We start from the raw sequence: 21,046 nt of genomic DNA, 5'->3' as shown, positions 1-21,046 counted from the left end.
AGAGGAAAGGCAGCTAGGAAGGCTTTGGTCTGCTATAGGTCTGCTGTAGGTGAAATACAGTGGTACCTCGCGTTACATATGCTTCAGGTTACATATGCTTCAGGTTACAGACTCCGCTAACCCAGACATAGTACCTCAGGTTAAGAACTTTGCTTCAGGATGAGAACAGAAATCGTGATCCGGCGGCGCGGCAGCAGCAGGAGGCCCCATTAGCTGAAGTGGTCTTCAGGTTAAGTACAGTTTCAGGTTAAGAACGGACCTCCGGAACGAATTAAGTACTTAACCCGAGGTACCACTGTACTTTTGAAAACACTTCTAAACATGTATTCTTCTCTGCCTGTGATGTGGCTGTCTAGGACTGTGGTTTCACTACTGTTATGTACTGAAGTTCTCACCCTGGGCCAGCAGGGGGATACTGTAGATAGTTTTCACTCAGGTCCACATATGCAAATAAGGGATTGAAAGTGACATTCAGTGATTGGATAGTTACAGAAAATGGTTACTGTTGCGTTCTAGTGGAGCTCTATATAAGCAGGCTGGCTGAAACATTCAGTTTTGTTCTGTTCTGGCCTGTGAATAAACAAGAGCAGTTTGGAGAATCGCTGTGTCGTCTGATATGTTCACCCACAACTTAACAACCACTTACCTAAATGGCATTAGTAGATCTACCTGTGAATTCATTCCTTTGCTTGTCTGCATGCACGACAACTCTGTGCACATCTACATAGATTATGCAAACATTAATTAATTAATTAATTAATTAATTAATGAAAACGTAGTTATTCACTACCAGGAGTCCTAAGCAAGTAATGGAAATAAAGACTGTGGTTTGCCGAGGTGCAGTCCTCTCTCAAGTTCATCATGGATCAAATTTTCCGTCTCATCTGTTTCCAAATGTGTCCTTAACTGAATTAATAATTCAATTATTTATCTCCTTTTGCATTTGAAAAAGTGCAAACATTCGCAAAAAGTTTTGGCGGAAAAAATCTAAGCCCAATATGAGGAAAGCCTGATACAAAAATAAACAATATGTTCTTTTCACTATGGCTTTATTGTGCTCCTGCTGCTTGAGACACCAACAATATAAAAATTTATTACAATATAATGACTCGCGTTTCCCTCCAGAGAGAGGGGTGGAGTGGGGAGCAAGTGGGATTTCCTTTAGTAACCCCTCAAATTCTATGATGATTTTAAGAGACAATCACACAGGGGTTTCTAAGATCTCTTTTGTAAAGGATCCTAGGGAATACACACCCAGGTGTATAAATGCACCACACAGAGTAAGCACTGATAGATTTCAATCTTTTGTTTATTTATTTATTTACAAAGGGACACATATTGTAATTAGACAATTTCTATACCATTTAATATATAAAAATATTACTAAGTGATATATAGAAAGCTAAAACAACAACAGAAAAAGTTACAAGAATACACTGTGTTACATATGCAAATGTACAAAGGCAAATGTTTCAATAATACAAAATAATTTCAGAATGTCAGGTTTCATGTCCTGGACCTTGTCACAAACAGGTCCAACAGCATCTAGAAATACAATGGGAGCCATGATCATGTTGTTCTCATGGTAGCTAGCATCTCTGGACATAAAATTAGAAATGGAAGTAGCAGCAGATTTCATAGCAAATGGAGGCATTCTGAATCCAGAATGAAGATGCATTCTGGATCTAGAATGAAGATGCATTCTGGATCCAGAATGAAGACGCATTATGGATCTAGAATGAAGATGCGTTCTGAAACCATAATAATAATAAATATTAATAATATTTTTATTTATACCCTGCCCTCCCCGGCCGAGACCAGGCTCAGGGCAGCTAACACCAAATATATAATACATTAAAAACACAAAATCAAACAATTAGTTTAAAATACAATTCGAATCACATTTAAAATCAAAATAAAATTAAGTGGGAACCCACGAATTATAACTGTAGGGTAAGGAATTACAAGTTCACTAGGCCCGGCCACCTGTGCTGATCTCATATGGGCCAATAGAAAGAGCCCATATGAATGAAGATGCATTCTGAATCTAGAATGAAGATGCATCAAGGGATCAGTCCTAGGTGTCTGATTCCCACTCCCACTGTCCCCAATTACATAATCACTTCATACAACAATTTACACAAGTGTAAGGAAATTGCTTTTCGCCATGGATACTGGTAAAAAGGAATATTGTTTAATAAGTTTGTTATTGCAAATTGTTCATCTAGTGCTAATGAGGAAATGGTACAACACAAAAGCCTGCAATCTTAAATACACTTGTTTGGGAATTTAAGTGGCATTTGCCCCAGAGGAACTTATTTCTCAATGAATTGCACGGGATGATGTTGTAGATTCTGCTTTGAAAGCATCATTGTTCATTACTGACTATATGAAGGCTTTACTACTGAGCTCTGGAAGGGAACATTCACTTTCTATTATGCAAATGTAATTTCATGGTATCACACATCCATAGGGCTATCTTTCTTTACTCCCCCGGCACAAAATGCATCTGCTACATTAATGCATTTGATATATCGTATTTGATGTGATTTCAAATGATATTTATAGTAATTTTTATAATGTCATTAACTGTCCCCAGCACATCCTCTGATGTTTCGTTTTCTCCATGTACTTTGAAGAATGGCTAACATAATTTGATTGTAAGGCAGTTTGGCTCTAACTTCACTCTTCCTAAATTAGAGATTTCTGCAATTGGCTACTATTAGCAACCTGATGCTGCTGCGATATGAGAGTCATGTACTTTCACATACGTTTCCAGAAGAAAGAGATCAAATAACTGGACGTAATAGTACACCGATGATAACTGAAACAGGGCAGTTGAATTCAGGCACTTTAAGGAGTGGTCTGAAATTCTTCTGAACCTTGTATATCCAGGGTTGTCAACATGGTGTCCATGGGTGCAAGTGTGCCCATCAGTACCTCCTTTGGCATCTGTGAAAAATTGCAGTACAGTGGTACCTCGGGTTAATTCGTTTCAGAGATCCGTACTTAACCTGAAACTGTTCTTAACCTGAAGCACCACTTTAGCTAATGGGGCCTCCTGCTGCTGCCGTGCTGCCGGAGCACGATTTCTGTTCTCATCCTGAAGCAAAGTTCTCAACCTGAAGCACTATTTCTGGGTTAGCAGAGTCTGTAACCTGAAGCGTATGTAACCCGAGGTACCACTGTAAATATTTTCTTTAAAAATCCACAATACAGAAGAGTTTGCTTTTTCTGCTCAGTTCCTGTTTGCACTGCCTCAGCCTCTCCTACGCTGAACAACTCCCTTCAATAAGCTCACATTTCATTGGATGCCAGGATTTGATGCCCACCCTCCCATCTGTTCTAAATAGAGGAGAAGTGCAAAGAGCTTTTCTCTGTGAGTGAACAGGGTGGCAGCAGATGTAATTGCCCCCCCCCACTGTATTTTGTGGTCTGCCTTTTTTCTTCCTTTTTTAAAGATGTGGCAGTCTTTATGTCCTATGGCAGCCAATTTGTGATGGGCACTCACTGCACTTCCTTGAATCCTCATTTGGTTGTATTTGCTAGGGCTGATGGGAGTTGTGGTTCAGCAACATTTGGAAGGACAAATGTTCTCTACTCTTGGTGTATGGGATTGTAGCCTGAAGATGATGGTACAATAAGACCTTTATTTTATTTTACAGTGGCACCTCGGGTTAAGAACTTAATTCGTTCTGGAGGTCTGTTCTTAACCTGAAACTGTTCTTAACCTGAGATACCACTTTAGCTAATGGGGCCTCCCGCTGCCGCCGCACGATTTCTGTTCTCATCCTGAAGCAAAGTTCTTAACCCGAGGTAATATTTCTGGGTTAGCAGAGTACGTAACCTGAAGCGTATGTAACCCGAGGTACCACTGTATTTTTAAAATCAACATTCAGCCTTCAGTTAACAGTTATTGTGGTAAGGAGTTTAACACACTGCAATTCAACAGCTGAATTTAGGATTTCGAACGCAAGGTGCCTTATTTTGCCAGCTTATTTATTTTACACACACACACACACACACACACACACACACGTTATAAGCAACACAATGACAAGACCTGGAAAGACAAGATTTGCCGTATTTCTCTGATTGGGGCATGCTTTTGTAATGTGACCTTGCAGCCTGCCAGTTGGTCTGTAGCGCAAAATAGGCACAGACCTTGGAAATAAGACAGCAGGTGCAAGTTAATTAAATAAGGGAACCATGCTGCTTTGTGCTGGAAGAGAGCATGCACCCTGCTCACCTCCCACTGCTACATTCACACTTCCTTGCGAGATGTTAAGGTTTTTCTTATGTGGAAGATGTTGCATCCATAGGGCAAAGGGAAAAAAGGGAGGAGGGCCTGTTTGGGCGCAAGCCAAGAATGCTCACTTAGCCAGCCAGTCTAGTAACTCTGCAGCACATCTGTGTGTCAAGGCAAGAGAGAGAGATTGCAGGCACCATCCTGATCCTGTATAGATATCTCTTTTTAATAAAACTTTATTATTTTTCCAACTTGGGAGAATAAAACAAGCAATATGCAGAGCATTTTCAATCAAGTTTAGTTAAAATGCAAAATGTGCATTCCAAAAAGGAAATGTCTCACAAAAGAAGCATTTAATTTCTATCATCCAACATCCACAAAATTTAGAAAAAGACACTATTATTTATTACCTTGGAAAAGGACACCATTATTATTAAGCCCCTTCAGCCAAATCCTATCCAGAGTTAGTGGTCCCTATTAAAATCAAAGGGGTTAGGCATACCTAATACTACCCAGGCTCATGTTGTTTATAGTCAAGAAAATCCAAAAGTGATATATCTGGAAATATGTTTTCCAATGTCATTCCATAGGTTTAAGATCATGTATACGAAGACATGTGAATGCTTCACCTACGTCCTATGCCATCCTTCATATTTGCCCCATCCAAGGTAAATATTTCAAAACAACCCCAACTAGCCTTTGTTCTGTCTGTACCAAAGTGAACCAAAAATATAGTTCATGCTCAGGAACAGCTAAAAAAGAAAAACACTGATATTAACTACATTGCAAACACTTTAATTTATGTGATGATGATGATGATGATGATTACTCTTAGTTTATTTATTTGTACCCCACCCATCTGGCTGGGTTTCCCCAGCCACTCTGGGCGGCTTCCTACAAAGATTAAAAAAATATTAAAATGCCACACATTAAAAACTTCCCTAAAGATGGAAATGTAATTCAGTATGTGCCCCCTGCCCCGGGTTCTGTGTGGAAGTGCTCTTGTAGCCCACTTGGTATGAGAGGCTGGACTGCCTTGCACTAAAGCTTCAGCATTTACTGACAGCCTTCTGGGCGGAACTGTTGGTTCTAGTTTTGATTCTGTGACCCTCAGTGGCTTCATAGAATCATAGAGTTGGAAGAGACCACAAGGGCCATCGAGTCCAACCCCCTGCCAAGCAGGAAACACCATCAGAGCACTCCTGACATATGGTTGTCAAGCCTCTGCTTAAAGACCTCCAAAGAAGGAGACTCCACCACACTCCTTGGCAGCAAATTCCACTCTCGAACAGCTCTTACTGTCAGGAAGTTCTTCCTAATGTTTAGGTGGAATCTTCTTTCTTGTAGTTTGGATCCATTGCTCCGTGTCCGCTTCTCTGGAGCAGCAGAAAACAACCTTTCTCCCTCCTCTATGTGACATCCTTTTATATATTTGAACATGGCTATCATATCACCTCTTAACCTCCTCTTCTCCAGGCTAAACATGCCCAGCTCCCTTAGCCGTTCCTCATAAGGCATCGTTTCCAGGCCTTTGACCATTTTGGTTGCCCTCCTCTGGACACGTTCCAGTTTGTCAGTGTCCTTCTTGAACTGTGGTGCCCAGAACTGGACACAGTACTCCAGGTGAGGTCTGACCAGAGCAGAATACAGTGGCACTATTACTTCCCTTGATCTAGATGCTATACTCCTATTGATGCAGCCCAGAATTGCATTGGCTTTTTTAGCTGCCGCGTCACACTCGGTCATCTCGGTCATCTCGGTATACCTCAAAAACCACCTTCTTCCCTCTGTCCTGTTGGGATCTCTGTCCTCTGTAGCATTTGCAGCTTTTGTATTAATGGTGCACCAGTTTTTCCAACAAGGAGGCAGCTGCTTATGATGGTACTATGACAACTGTGTCTGGAGTCTGTTCTATGGAATTAGCCTATGGTCTATATGATTCAGTTTTAATGTTTTTATGTATGTGCTTATTCTTTCTGTGTAGTCAGCAGGCAACACAAGGCTAATGTACTTTAATGCTCTTTTTTAAAAAAACAAGCCAAAGAGCTGTTCATTTTGAGGTTATATGACAAGCTTTATGCTCCATTTGCAACAGATTTAACACACCAGCAAAGCAAACAAAAGCAGTGTTGTTTCCTTTGCAGTTTCCAGTCTTTTGTCTCCAAAGAATTCCAGGCCTTAGTAGTTATAGATGAAGGTTTTCCCTGCTCTTAGGGATGCTATTTATGATTGGTTTAAATAATGGAGAGAGAGACAAGAGAGCACATATATTGTCCATGATCATTTTGAAAGGCCACACCAAAGAAAAGATTATATTTAAAAAGGAGCTAAAAATGTGGAAGCCTACCCTTCTTATTTCAGTAATATAGCAACTGCGAGTCAGTCTAAAAATACCCTCCTGGCACAATGGAAGTGAATGAATCACACACACACACACACACACACACACACACACACACACACCAATGAGAAATTGCTTCTTCATGCCCTCAAGAAGTTCTAGTTAACAACACTGAACAAATGCCAGATTCTCTAAGTGACAGTTACATGTGCAGCTTTTTCTAATTCACAATTTTCAATTTACTTCTCAAAAGCTGCCAAGACCAAACATCTAAAGTTTGGGGAATATAGCCACTTCATCTACTTATTTATTTTTCACTCTTCCTCTGATTACACAGGAGTTTTGTGCCTGTAGCTTCACCCTTGTTGGGCTTTTCCAGGAGCATTTTGTAGTGGGAAAATCACTCCCATCATGCCTTTGTTAAGAGAATATGCTTCTATAGCAATCTAGGGAGCATTCCATCTGAGACAATAAATGGCAAGACTGCAACACCATCGCCACCTTTCATCCTCACAACGTGTCCAGAACTTCATTGTTATTTGGTGTCTGTGTTTCCTTACTTGGTTTATCTATGCAGATGTCAGCAGTAAACATGCACTATTTTAAAAAAAAAAAAGCAGCAGCACACTAACCTGTGAATGAAGCTTTCATTTTCACCCAGTTTTTTTGTTGCCTGGTCTCCTTTGATTAGATCTTACCCGTCATGTTACTAAATGACATTTGTAATGATAAAGATTCCAAACTGATTTGCAAGAGGGACCCCATAGAGTTGAATGGGTTTTCAGAGTAAGTTGCATTTGGGTTGCCCTTGCAATAAACCACAGTGGTACTTCGGGTTACATATGCTTCAGGTTACATACGCTTCAGGTTACAGACTCCGCTAACCTAGAAATAGTACCTTGTGTTAAGAACTTTGCTTCAAGATAAGAACAGAAATCGTGCTCCGGTGGCGCAGCAGCAGCAGGAGGCCCCATTAGCTAAAGTGGTGCTTCAGGTTAAGAACAGTTTCAGGTTAAGAACAGACCTCTGGAACGAATTAAGTACTTAATCCGAGGTACCACTGTATTGATATTGCCATATTTTTATAATGTTATTTTTTAAAAAGAAATTTAGATCATGGGTCACTTGCTTCTTTTGCTTGGGCTATGTACTCTGATAAAATGTAGGAATAAATTCATAAAGATACAATGTGCCTAGGGATGATTAGGGCACCATGTGAAAGGTCGCTGTCTTCTAGCCTCAATTTTTGAGGAATGGATGTGACATTTAAATTGTATATCATTTCAGTCATAACAAATTTATTTATATCATGTGTTACTGGGATCATTTTTACATACATTATTTGTTTGATATATTATGAGCTATTTGGATCACTCTGTATTTGCATCATAATGTAATGTCATGTGCCATCACCATGACATTAGCTGCTAGGCGCAATGAATATTACTCATTTAGAGGCTATGCTGATTGTAGGAGCTGTCACATAGCAGTTCACTAGTGCCAGCATACTCTGAGATTTCATGCATTGGTTTTGAAGGGTTTTTATATACAGGGATGGGAAAATTATAAACTGATGGACTAATGCAAATCTAGACCATGAAATGGAACTCTCATTAATTTACATGTAAGATTTTCCACAGTGAACCATTTATACATATCGGGTAAAATGCTGTGTATAATTATCACTTTAGAAAAAATGATTGCCAATAAATAAGTGTCCTAAATATAAAATAGCAGCAGTTTAAAACTGGAGCTTCTCCTACGCATTGCAATGAGATTGGGGTTGGACTAAATGGGTTTTTGGAGTCTCCTCCTGCCTTTTGATTTTACAGCTGTAAATATGGGATTCTGCAGGATAAGGGGGCTGTTTCTTTGTGACATAAATATCCCTTGCTTGGTCAGTTAAGTACCCACTTTGTATTATAAGCCCAGGGCAATGGGTTCCTACAGAAAGTAAATAGCTGGAGATCCTTCTGGTCAGTTAGCACAAAGGGGCATCTCTTTCTTGCCTTGCCCTCCCATGTCTGGAGGTGACATCAGCCAGGTGTCTGTCTGTGTGTATGAAAGCGAACAATAGCTAGGCAGTCTTGAAAGTGAGCCTGAAAAGAGAGATGGCTGACTTCCTCTCTGTAATAATTGAATGCTATGCCATTGGGGGGTTCCCCTAGAAAGCTTACTTTTATTTTTATTTAAAACATTTCCAGGGACGCGGGTGGTTAAACCACAGAGCCTAGGACTTGCTGATCAGAAGGTTGGTGGTTCAAATCCCTGCGACAGAGTGAGCTCCCGTTGCTTGGTCCCTGCTCCTGCCAACCTAGCAATTCGAAAGCACGTCAAAGTGCAAGTAGATAAATAGGTACCACTCTGGCGGGAAGGTAAACGGCATTTCCGTGCACTGCTCTGGTTTGCCATAAGCGGCTTAGTCATGCTGGCCACATGACCCGGAAGCTGTAGGCCGGCTCCCTTGACCAGTAAAGCGAGATGAGCGCCGCAACCCCAGAGTCGGTCACGACTGGACCTAATGGTCAGGGGTCCCTTTACCTTTACCTTTATGCCATTGGGGGCTTCCCCTAGAAAGCTTACTTTTATTTTTATTTAAAACATTTCCAGGTCACTTCTCTTGGTAATGCCCATCCAAGGGGGCTTGCAATAAAAATTAAAAAATAGCTGTTGGAAGTGCGACAGCAGAGATTGTTCAATTTGTAATGTAGGGGCTAATTCTGTTATTAGTAAGCCAGCTAACCATTATTGATGTCACATTATTGCTGTCACACTCTTCTTTTCAGAAAGTTGTGTGCTGACTGAGAAGGTATTTTTCACTTACTGTACTTTCACACATCTCAAGATTCAGACTCTGATTAGCCCAGCACAAATTTTCAGCAGAGGCACACGGAAGTGATTTGGATGTGTATAGGTGGCCAATGTCAACCTACAAACCATCTGGGCATTATCTGGCCTTATTTCATCAATCAGAACGTCATTGGGTTGGATTCTTTTTTCGGAGGGCAATTTCAGTATCAATGTCAAATTTAGCCAGGGGGGTGCACACCCTTGCCCTATAGCCTGTTGTCGCTGGCTGACAAACCAATACAAAAGTCTTCTTCACTGCTTTGCGTGAGGTGATCCTTTGCTTGTAATACTCATGCCATTAGGTAATGGCATTCATTTGGTGACAAATATTTCATAGGGCTTTGCTTGGTGGAAGCAACAGCTGTTATGACTGAGCACTTGCGACATGACAAGCAACGATTCTCTTTGAAAAGTTATGGGAAATGATTTAATTTGAAGACTCCAGCTTCACTACACTATTAAAAAATAATTGCTTCCTGATGCTGCATCAAAAATCCAGATGATCTAGAAGAATATATATTCTAGTCTTCCAAGTAAATCTCTCCCAGCAATTTGTAAAGAGGTGTTTAAAAAACAAAAGCAGAAATAGTAAATGAGCAACCGAAACAATGACAATTGTTTCATTAGAATGGTGTTTCAAGTACAGTATGTTATGAAGATGGATGGGTGACTAAGAAAGAGCACCTTGAAAACACCTCATTGACACAAATACTTCTCTCTCACACTCATACATACACCCTCACACACAGGCTGTGATTCCTGAGCTTCCCTCTTTATATATTTTTACAACAGCAATTGCCAAATGGCCCAGGTCCATGATTTCCTGCATTGGCAAATGAAACTGTTTTCCCAGGGGACAATTGGATTGCCTTTGACTTCAGTAAACAGTTTAAATACATAAGCAAATTCACTATAGTATCTCTCTTCAGAAAGAACATGTTTTTTCCCCATGAAAGATTACAATTGATGCAGGAAGGCCAGTTGACTCGTAAATTGGAATCCATGTCCCAGTCATATTTCTGGCTGGCAAAGGAAGCCATTGTTGGCTCATGCAGTCAGCTGTTCGAGTGCTGCCCAGAACAGCTCCCTAAATATATGTCTTGTGCTATGAATATTAGATGAAGCTTCTGAGCTGATGAACATGCTACTTCTTTGCTGAGCAATACATGGTGGCTGCGAGTTTGCTACCAAGCTAGATTCAAGGTTCTTGTGTTAAATCACATAACCTTAAAATAACTTGGGCCTAATGTGATGTAAGAACCATTTGATTCCCTGTGCTCCACCTCAGCCATGAGACATTCTTTTGGTGGTCCCCCATCCACCTGAAGTTCAGTCTGCCTTTATCAGGGACTGAGCCTTTAGTGTGGCAGGTCATGCCCTGTGGAACTCATTGCCACAAGAGGTACAGATGTCCTTCCTGCGTTCTTTTAGCTGTCTTTTAAAAACTACACTATTTTGGAATGTGTGTTTTTTTATTTAAAAAAACCCAACCCAACTAGTTTTCAAAGTTGTTTTGATTCATGGTAGTGATATGTCGTTTACATTGTATACCACATGTGCTTTTTATGAATGTATATAGATAAATAGATTCTCTTCTGGCTGTTTGATAGCTGTCAGCTGCTAGTATGTCTTAGGGATTACATATAAGTTTTTGAGTCCTGCTTTCTGATTCTTTTCAGGCCTGCTTAGTTAGGCCTGCATTCTTTCTCCACCGTATTTTCTACTAGTCTATTTTTATAACTTCCAAACTGGTCTGTCAACATGTAACAGAAGTGTTACATTATGTGTGAACAATTTATATAAGCTGCGGGTGCTCAGCTTGCTTAACACTGAAGGTCACATAAGAGAATCATCAGTACCTGATATGTTATTCTGATCATCCTCACATTTTATTAATGCATATTAACAGCTGCATGACCAAAACAGGTTTCAAAATACTTTTAATATATTTGAAAATTAATAACACGCGCAATATATGTTGGACAAATTCCTGGACTAATCATTGCAAGTTATCACCAAATGTTTTATTTTCTTGCCAGAACCACATAATATCTTTACAAACTCCCATAGTTTCATTTATATGAAATGCTTGATAAAAATACACATATTGGACTTGATGGTCAGATATAGGGAAGCTGAGAAGATGTTTGTATCTAATTTATGTTGGCGTTTCTATGATTGGTCTCTCCCAAGTGATACAACTCACTCAGTACAAGAGTGTGTCTGTTGGCCTGATGAGTGAAGGGAAAGGATGCAAGTTGTCATACCCTTAGTATGACCTGTCCTTTCCTCTACTTCCCCATTAAAAGGGGAAGAAACTCTCCTTGCCCCCTAATGGGAAATTATGAATGTGCTTGGAGTTAAATTACTATATAATTCATGGTTTACTGGAGTATATAAAACATTTGCTCCAGAGATGAAAAGCTTTGAGCCATGGTATATTTGCTGGGAAGACGGTTGTTTCTCATTATTTATGTTATTTTGTTAACATGCTTTTAAAGAAAAAGTTTCCTTTTTAAAAACGAACTCTTGTATTTGGCATCCTGTATCCATTTACCTTTGTCATTTTATATTATGCTGTTTCTGGCGCAAGTCCCTTTCTTCCTTGGGATTTCCTTCTTTTCTACTTAAAAGAATCTGGCATACTGTGGGCTCCTATCAGCATTGAACCTGGAATGGCCAGCCTTCCAGAAATCAAGATTGCATGCAAGGCAGTTAAGTCAGAGTAGCTGTATTTGAAGCCATAGGGATTAAACAAAGAAAAAAGAGTAACTTTTATTGGCTCAGATGAATTCTGGAGCCTGAATTGGGCAATAAGAAACTTTTCCATACTTCTGAGCATTTGAGTACTGTATAGTTACAGATCCTGACAACTTCACAACTAACACAGATTTTTCCAGTGAATTTTGGGAAATTGGATGTGGAACATGACCCATTAGAATGCCCATTTCCCCAAGATTGTCCAGGACATGGAAGGAATATAGCCAGCCATATTGTAGCCTAGTCTTTGAATTTGTAATGTGTTTATTTTGTATACACATTCTTTGCTTTGCTGCAGTTTGCATTTATAATCCCTACTAAATTGCCTCCTACTCAGGACACTATGCATATAGAAACGGTACACAAACTTCTCCACCTAGATGTAGAGTGTGATTCTTCCCCTCTGCAACCCAACAGCTGAGCCTGCATTTCAAAAAGTTAATATTTAGTTGCTCCGGCTCCTAGAGCAGCATGATATTTTGGATCAAGGTTGAATTTATAAAAAAGTTTTTGAGATTGTTCATTTAATTAGTAAAACCAGGAGAAGGGGAATGCCTTCCCATGGGAAACACTTCCTCACCCACAACAATACTCAAATACGAAAATGACACAGGCATGTAAAAGGCTCTTGCATGTGTAGAATCAGGCACATACCATCTTCATACAAAATAATACTTATAAAGGAAAACATGGAACCTGTACTTGTGATGCATTTTGTTTTCAGAGGCACGTGGCTAAATCTACACATGTGCACTCTTCACACTTCATGGGAATTGCAAAATGGGTAGATACTTTATTTTCCTTATTTATTTCAATCTCATAATTATAATTTAGGGTTCTATTGTGATTTAGCTCACTTTAGGATTTATTTTTTTTAAAATTAGCATTTGAGGATTCTTGGGCAATATAAAAAAAGTGCCCCAGATATTTCATGACATGAGATATATTTGCTGATATACATAATACACATTATTAGTAATGTAGGTAATATAGTAAGTTCATATAAAGAAATAATAATCTCTCCCTGCCACATGCTAAAGCTTGGGGATATGTCTTGCTTTCCCCAAGACACGTACAGTAAAGTGACGTGCCTCAACTTTTCAATGAAATTGACCATGGCAGGCTTATGAGAACATCAGCATTAGACATATGAATAGGGCAACCAGCCACCAACAACAGAAGGCTTTTTTGATTGATTTTAAATTAAGGTCATGGTCCCTCAGGCCACAGAAAGATTTGATTATTTCCGTCATATTTGAAGTGTGTGTTGGGTGTCTTTTCTTTATGGGCAGCATTTGGCTATTCCATGGAGCAGTGACCCCAAAATTTATCAAATGTTCAGAAAACCTAGAACAGTCACAATCCTTGTGGCAATTATATACACCTTATTTAACAATTTGCTGTAACTTCATTTAATAACTGTATATATAGTTATTGTATTTGGAAGAGTATATACTACTTCACTAGTCACTCCTTTGAAATTGCTTTGATTTATAAACAGCATCAACACAAATATATACATAGCAGAGGTCTGGAAGATACAGTAATTATGTCGTAAGGAACAGTGGACCTTTCATAGCCTTAAAAAAGTACAATCACATTTATTTATGAGTCCCTATATAACTATGACCATGTGTATGCTCTTGCAACCCTGTTAGCCTGACTACCCACCTAACCCTTTTCTATTTTGCTAGTTTATAAAAGAATATGATTATGGAAAAAGCTTTGGATGGAAATCTTGAAATGAATAAAGCAATCAATAACACAGTGGCACAATTCAGGCCTTATACTGTACACACTACAGTAATCCTAACATACAACTCGCTGTGGTTTGACCTCGAATCAGGCCCATGGCATGACTTCTGGTGGTTGAACAATGGTCATAATCACACCAAACCATAGATTGCTAACTGATTGTGAACATAGCTTGTCAATTCAGACATGTCACCAAGCCATACCTAAGCTGCTTTAGTCATTTTCTTCTTCTTCTGACACCAATTATTTCAAAACGTACTGTGTGAAGTTCATTCAAATACTTAAATGAAACAGCAAATTGGAAGAGCAATTGTTGCCTGCTTTTTATAGAATCAATGATGGAACTAAAAAAACCCAACTATACGTAGTTGGCAAGCTTATATAATACTAGTAAACAAACTAGTAAACTAGTAAACAAAATCAAGATTAATGTACCAAACTTTCTAAGATGGACTAAAAAATATGGCCATCTTAAAATAAGTGTATATGCGAAATATATATGGTGCAAACGGATAGGCTAGGAAAGTCAGTAGTGTAGGGTTGCCATATTTCAAAAAGTAAAAATCAGGATACCCCGGAAGTTGTTGAGCTACAAGAATTTTTGAGTTTGGGAGCTTTTTTTAAGGCATTTTTGGCACGATTCAACCCCCGTTGCTGGTTTTCCAGGACATCTGCCCGATTTCAAGAAAATAATCCAGGCAATTCCAGGACATGTTCTGGAGAATCAGGATGTATGGCAGCCCTACACTAGTGCTATAGTCCAAAAAAGCCAGAGCATTGGCAGAAACTATTATGGCAAAAACTGAAATTGTTTACAAACAAGTACAGTAATGTAAATCACAATTACCTGGTGCTAATAACTAACTAAGAAGGAGAAAAATCAAACACACTCTTCCCATGCTGCAGCACCCTCTTCCATATTCACAAATGCTTATGCCCGTCTATATAACAGATTTTAGTGTGTTACAAGAGGGCACAGAGACCATGAAGCAGAGTTTTAAAATATTTAGTGAATGTCATATATAAAAATATTAATTAGTTTTGATTCAATATTGGCACCCAGAATCCAAACACTGACGAAGGCTGCTGCTCCCATCTTGGGAACGTTCACACCAAGTTTGGCGATGACATATCAAGAGCCAGCCAAAACTATGCCAAAAAAGGGCAGTGATGCCAAAGATACATTTCAGTCTGCCATCTTGATTCAAAATGGTGTCAAAATGAGGATGAAGAGCCTTGCCCCCTCCTCGGGAACGCTTGTGCCAAGCTTGGCCTTATCTCAAGAGGCATTCCAACCACAGAGGCAGCACCCCACCTTCCAAAATGTTACACTGCATGAAGATATAAACTGCAAATACTAAATGTGTGCTATGTAATGGAACGTAAAACCAGACATAAGAACACATTATAACTTTTCGTATCTTTCCTTATATTAAAATAGCATGGTCTGCCACAATCCCAAATTCTTTTTCTATAATGCAGAATATTAGAGATGTGGTCTTTAAATCCTTAACCTTTCAGTACTTACCTTTCTGTGCCAGAACCCCCCCCCCTCCAGTCTCAGGCTGTCTTAATGCAGAGCAAACTTCCCCTCTTTACTCCTCAGCTTTCCTCTTCTCTGCTATTCATACCCATCTGCAGTGCTACTACCCACCCTGCAGAGCAGGCCCCAATTTACAATTAACTTCTTTCCAAGACACCTCACTTCTCCCTAAACGACGTTGCCAAATGCATGCACAATAACAGACCCTTTATGCCAGGGATCAGCAACCCACAAATAACGCAGAGATGCATTCCACTCATGTAAAAACACGCTGATTCCCGGACCGTCTGCGGGCCGGATTGAGAAGGCGATTGGGCCGCATCCGGCCCACAGGCCTTAGGTTGCCTACCCCTGCTTTATGCCTCTAGCAAAACGGATTCATGCTCCCCCCCCCCAACTAGATTTGCAACCCTAGGCTTCGCCTCTCCGTGGCCATTTTCCCCCTGCACCCTTCTCTCCCCCCCCCAAACCAACCGCAACCCCCCCCCCCGCGCGCCTCTTTCGGTCTCCCTTGGGGGCTCCGCGCCAGGGGGAAAAACCAAGGGAAGCCGCTCCACCTTCCCCGCGCCCTCTTTCTCCTCCTCCGCCCTGAACGACCCCCGAGCCCTTCGCAGCCAAAATGCTCCTCGGGTCGGGAGGACGTTTCTGGACAGGGAGGGTGGGAAGTTAAGCAGCTGGCGCTTGCTTGCTTAACGCGCGTGCGGGGGGGGGGACCGGCGGCGGCGCGTGCCAGGCCCGCCTCTCGCGCTTGGCGACGGCGGGCATGCGCCCTGGAACCACGGACCCCCGCACCAATTTGGAGGCGGGCACAGCTCGGCTTCCTACTGGCCCGCCCCTTCCCTCCCGCCCCCTCTGTGTGTGTGTGTGTGTGTGTGAGGGAGGGAGACGGAGAGATACCAGGGATACTCAGACACCAGACAGCCGCGGCAGCAGCAGCAGCAGCGACAGGGAGGGCAGGGCGCGCGTTGAAGCGGCACGCAGAGCGGCTCGCCCTCGTTGTCAGCCGGGCAGAGCCTGACAGGCTCGTTGCGAGGACGTTATTAAAAAGGGGTGGCTGGGAGAAAGAGAGAAGAACCCTTCGCCAGCTGAAACAGCGAACAGGGAGGCGAGGAGCCTGCCGCGCGTCTTCCCAGCCTGCCCGCCCGGTCCATGGAGCCCAGCTAAGGCAGCGCCGGCAGAGAGGACAGCGAGGTAACAGCAACGGGGTAAAAGCTCTCGGGTCGGCAGTAGATAGGGGACCCCGGCAGCCGGAGGAACGGGCCGGGAGAGGAGCGGCGCGGGCGCCCCCTCGGCGCTCCTGCCCCGCTCAGCCGCCCCGCGGGCACCCGGCTTGGGAAGGGAGGGGGGAGGCTCTGGAGCTGAAGGTTAAGGGAGGGAGGGGGCAGCGAGCGAGCGCAGGGTCTGGGGTGGGGTGAGGGTGGGTGCCTGTGAACCTGGCCAGCCCTCCAGGCGGGGGGGGGGCGGGGGCCGGGCTGCCCTCTCCGGTTGACAGGTTGCCTGAGTCCAGGGAGGATGGGGAGGTAGGTGCTCACCATCGCCCCTCTTCAGAGGATGCTTTATGGGGAATTGTCTCTTTAAGGTGGGGGGAGGGAGGAGAAAAGCTCCCTTTAGATATATATGTGTGTGTGTGTGTTGTATAATCATAAAGGCATAATTTATATATGTGGCATAATCATAAAGGGTTGCCTGAAAAAGAAAAGGGTGGGGGGGGGAGGTTGTTTACTCAGGACTGGTTTCTCATCCAATTTGGGTCCATAAGAGGGGAGGCTGAGGTTGTTGTGAAGCATCCATTTTGCCATCTGATGGGTTTGGCTGCACAGGAAGGAATGGATCCTTTAGAAGGGGATGCTTTAGCAATGCAGCGAGTGCTTCCCCAAGGCTCCTACTTGGCATGCTTTGCTGTGAAGTTGTATTTGTGCTAAATCATTGAAAGGAGGCGGAGGAGGGAGTGATCCCAGCGGTGTCTTTTGACAGCATCCGCCTCATTTTGACTTTATGCAGCAGTCCCAAATTGGACCTGCAGTATTTATGTGTGCTGGGCCTTGTGAGAGTCTTTCTCCTATTCTGGGAAATGGTACAGCACAAGGGAAGATGAGAGACTCTTAAAAGGTAGCACCAAATGTGCCAGCAGCTATATGGCCTTTATTGGAACAGAGCTGTACAATAAAGATACCCATAGGCAATCTTCCCATTTATAGATGGCAGTACAATGCAAAATGAGCTTCCATTCCTTATTTCCGATCACTTTGTTCTGGTGGTAAAAAAAAAGTTGAGCAAATGCATTTGTGTTGGAGTATATTTGGTCCCCCCTCTCCTGCAATGTCTTTTACCCATAAATGAGTGGCTATTGTTTCACTCGGCACTGAGGAAGGTCTGCATGTTTACTGAAATGAAATCTCATTGCATTTGCTGTTTAGGGTTAGAAATGTTGCCAAACAGCTGCTGCTTTGTGTTTCAATTGCCGAAGTCCCAGGAGTGGGTTTTAGACAGGGAGTGACATGGTGTGTAAACGATGAAGGAAGAGGAGGACAAGGGTCAAGTGCAGATTTATGGGTGCATACATCTCCCTCTGCTAAACTTCCTAAAAACAATAATTTGGAGAGGTAGTGGTAGATCATGAGGTGAGGATTAAAACCAAACCCATGCTGCAGACTTATTAGTCAGCGATATTTTTTTAAACCTTGGATTGATACACTCAAACCCAAAACAATGGATAATATGAAATTAAACAGTTATTTTTTTTAGTTTAATATTTGTAATCATTGCAGAGCAGTTGCTTATGTATCACTCTTAAAAAATACACTGTCTATAGTTAAAGTTATTCAGTAGGAAATAATCCCTTGGTTTTTCTTTCACCTCCGGTGCATTTGTTTGTTCTGGACAAGGTGATAGTGGTTTTATTATTTTTCTGTCTATGATTCTGGTTTGAAGTTGCATTATTTGGTTACTGGAGCGTGTTTAAATATTTCAGTGAAGATTTTACATTGACCAAGTGCTACTTTGCACAGAATACATTGCGGATGGGAAATAAAATGCACTTTTGCCTGAATTTTAAGTCATACCCTGCTCATTTGTTTGCTATTGGGTTTGCCAGATAAATGCTAGTTTACAAGCAAGAATATGTTGAGATTCTTCCAATAAACTAATTTATTGCATTTTCCTTTTTCAGTATGTTCTCTCTCATGGAACAGCTTCAGATAAGGGTGTGCTGATTAATTGAAGTTTCTGATTTTCAGTGCATTCTTGGCTTCTTTTTAATTTATTTCGAAAAAAAATGTTTGCTTGGTCCTCCTACTCTGTAGGGATATAAGCACTTTCTCTTTCCATGAGGCCAAGGATTAGTTGTTGTGAAGAAATAGTGGGTCAAATGGGTATCCTGCACATGTGATAGAAATTGTGTTTTACAGGATTGGCTGTGGAATCTTCTGGAGGAAAAGCCAATTTCTTAAGCTTCTCTTACTCCATCTAATAGCCTTATTTTGTTACTGTAATAGTGGCCTGTGATAAATGGAAATTGCCACTAGGGGCTTCACAGAGATAGCCAAACCTACACGTTAGGTTAAAAATTTTAATATTAGAGGGAATATTTGCCAAATAAAAAAAGACAAGGCTTTGGCCTTTTATGTTTTTCTAGAATAGTAAAGCTCTAACTAAGAAATCTGAGCTGGCCCTGTAACTAGAAAAACAGTTTATTGGTGGGTGTCAGTGGAGTGGGTACCTTTCTTGAATCAGATGAGGATTTTGTATATGTTTTAAAGCATTCTGCTTTTTTCCTGAGCATATAAAATCATGCGGGTGAAATACGCATTTAATGATAATTAAAATGTTGCCAATGTACACGCTCACTAGATTTTCCTATTTATAGTCTAATGCAAAATTAATTCGATATAGTAGAATAGAAATTATTATTTGACTTCGTTCAAATGTAACACTATGATTTAGCTTTTCAATAACAGGCCTTGGTGAGCCTCTGCTTACATGCTGTCCTCTCTGCTCCCCTTTGGTGTCTAAGGAGAGGAGATTGAAGCATTCACTTTTGGTTTTGAATGCTAGGGTAACATCTCAGGAAAACTTTGGTAAATTCAAAGAAATTAGGATTAAACCACAGTTCAAATAAACCATAGTTGCCTGAGTTGAGATACAATGGAACACTATGGTTTGTTCATATGAACAGTAGGCTTGCATTACTGCTGCTGCTGCTGCTGCTATTACCATTATTACTATTTGTTTACTACCCTTCATCTGACGATCCCAGGGTGGTTCACAACACGAGTATTCTTATAGTGCTAAACCATGATTACATCTGAACTGGGCAGTTAGTAGTCAAAGAAAAGTTCAAAGCTCCTCACAGACTAGGTTGCCAGTGGCTAAACTATGGATGTCCTAGAGAATGGCAGGCATTTATCCTAGACGAAAGACCTCAGGATAGTGGGCTGCAACGTTCTTCAATACAATAAAAATGGCCCTAATTAGGCCCAGCTGCCAGCCTCAGCTAAATGATATATGGGTTTGTTTATTTCAGATCTTCCTAGGTTGCAAAGTTGAAATTAGATGTAGGGTGTTTTATGTGGCATATAATTTAACCTCTATTACTTTTACATAAATCATATGAGTGGTTGTCAAGAATGGCTAAACACACATGGTGATGCATGTTGTATTAAAAAGAGACTTGGGGGAGGGGCAGAGCTGATTATTTCAAATCAATGTGAGCTTCAGATTGCCTTATTCTTGCAATTCCTGGCCTCTGCTACCCTACTGCCTCCCACTTTGCCTTCCTTTCTCATAGTACAGTCTGAAGCATGCTTGCTCAGGATTAAATTCTTTCCTCAGAAGGTGCTTCTCCTAAGTAGATTTAGGATTGCAACCAGAACCTCTTCTCTTGATGTCTGGGGGGGGGGGCGCTCTTGGGAAGTTGTTGAGCTGCAACTCCCATTTTCACCTGCCAATGTGGGCAATAGCCAATGCTAATGGGAGCTGTAGTTCAGCAGCATCTGGAGGGCACCGGGTTGGGAAACTCTTCTCTAGAACACTTCTTTTTCCAGACTGCTGTCTTAAGGTGCATACCTTCTTCTCCACTAAACATTTCTTCCTGTCCTGCCACGTATGAGCAGCTTGGCCACTGGAAGCCCAGATATCTTCTGTCTGTCCAACCCTTCTCTGACACTAGGAAAGCTCATTCTGGCACTGTCGGAGGCTTCCTTCCTTCCTTGGTTTGTTTGTTAATTTTATATTCTGCCTTTCCACCAAATGGTGCTTGAGACAGCTAGCCAATACCAATGCAATAAAAGATGAAGTAAAACATAAAAGGCAGGTAAATAATGAGTGAAACCAGTAAAAACCAATTACTGCATAGTTACAGCACAGTTTATTTATATATTTATAAATTTCCCATCGTTTGTAAATAATTGTGGAGGAGGCAGGGCTTGACAGCACTTCCTTGACGTTTCTACTATTCCCATCACAGAAATCCATCTTACTACAGCATATATATAAATAAATGGTTCTGTCTTTGTCACACAGAGGCAATCATAATAATGATGATTCCAGA

The 21,046-nt window shown here is 41.3% G+C and overlaps 1 protein-coding gene and 1 long non-coding RNA gene across 4 annotated transcripts in view; one reads left to right on the top strand and one right to left on the bottom strand.

The window, feature by feature from the left end:
- Positions 1-21,046, top strand: part of RAI2 (retinoic acid induced 2) — a 92,972-nt gene that overhangs the window by 39,656 nt on the left and 32,270 nt on the right. Inside the window, exon 4 of one of the 3 annotated variants that reach the window (XM_079972777.1) lies at positions 4,840-4,917. The exons of 1 other annotated variant lie outside the window; for it this stretch is intronic. The gene's annotated coding sequence lies outside the window, so the exon portion shown is untranslated. Of the gene's footprint in view, positions 1-4,839; positions 4,918-16,376; positions 16,690-21,046 lie in introns of those variants that run through there. One more of the 3 variants, XM_079972778.1, reaches the window with a different exon arrangement.
- On the bottom strand, positions 14,946-16,188 carry LOC307214503. The gene is made up of 2 exons (XR_013838165.1): positions 16,056-16,188; positions 14,946-15,286 (listed from the first exon to the last, which is right to left on the bottom strand). It is a non-coding gene; the product is annotated as an uncharacterized lncRNA (long non-coding RNA).

Source organism: Podarcis cretensis, assembly GCF_951804945.1.
Source record: "Podarcis cretensis genome assembly, chromosome: 4".
Lineage (NCBI taxonomy): Eukaryota > Metazoa > Chordata > Lepidosauria > Squamata > Lacertidae > Podarcis > Podarcis cretensis.
The sequence above is the reverse complement of the archived record's forward strand: the minus strand, read 5'-3'. Positions and strand labels throughout refer to the sequence as shown.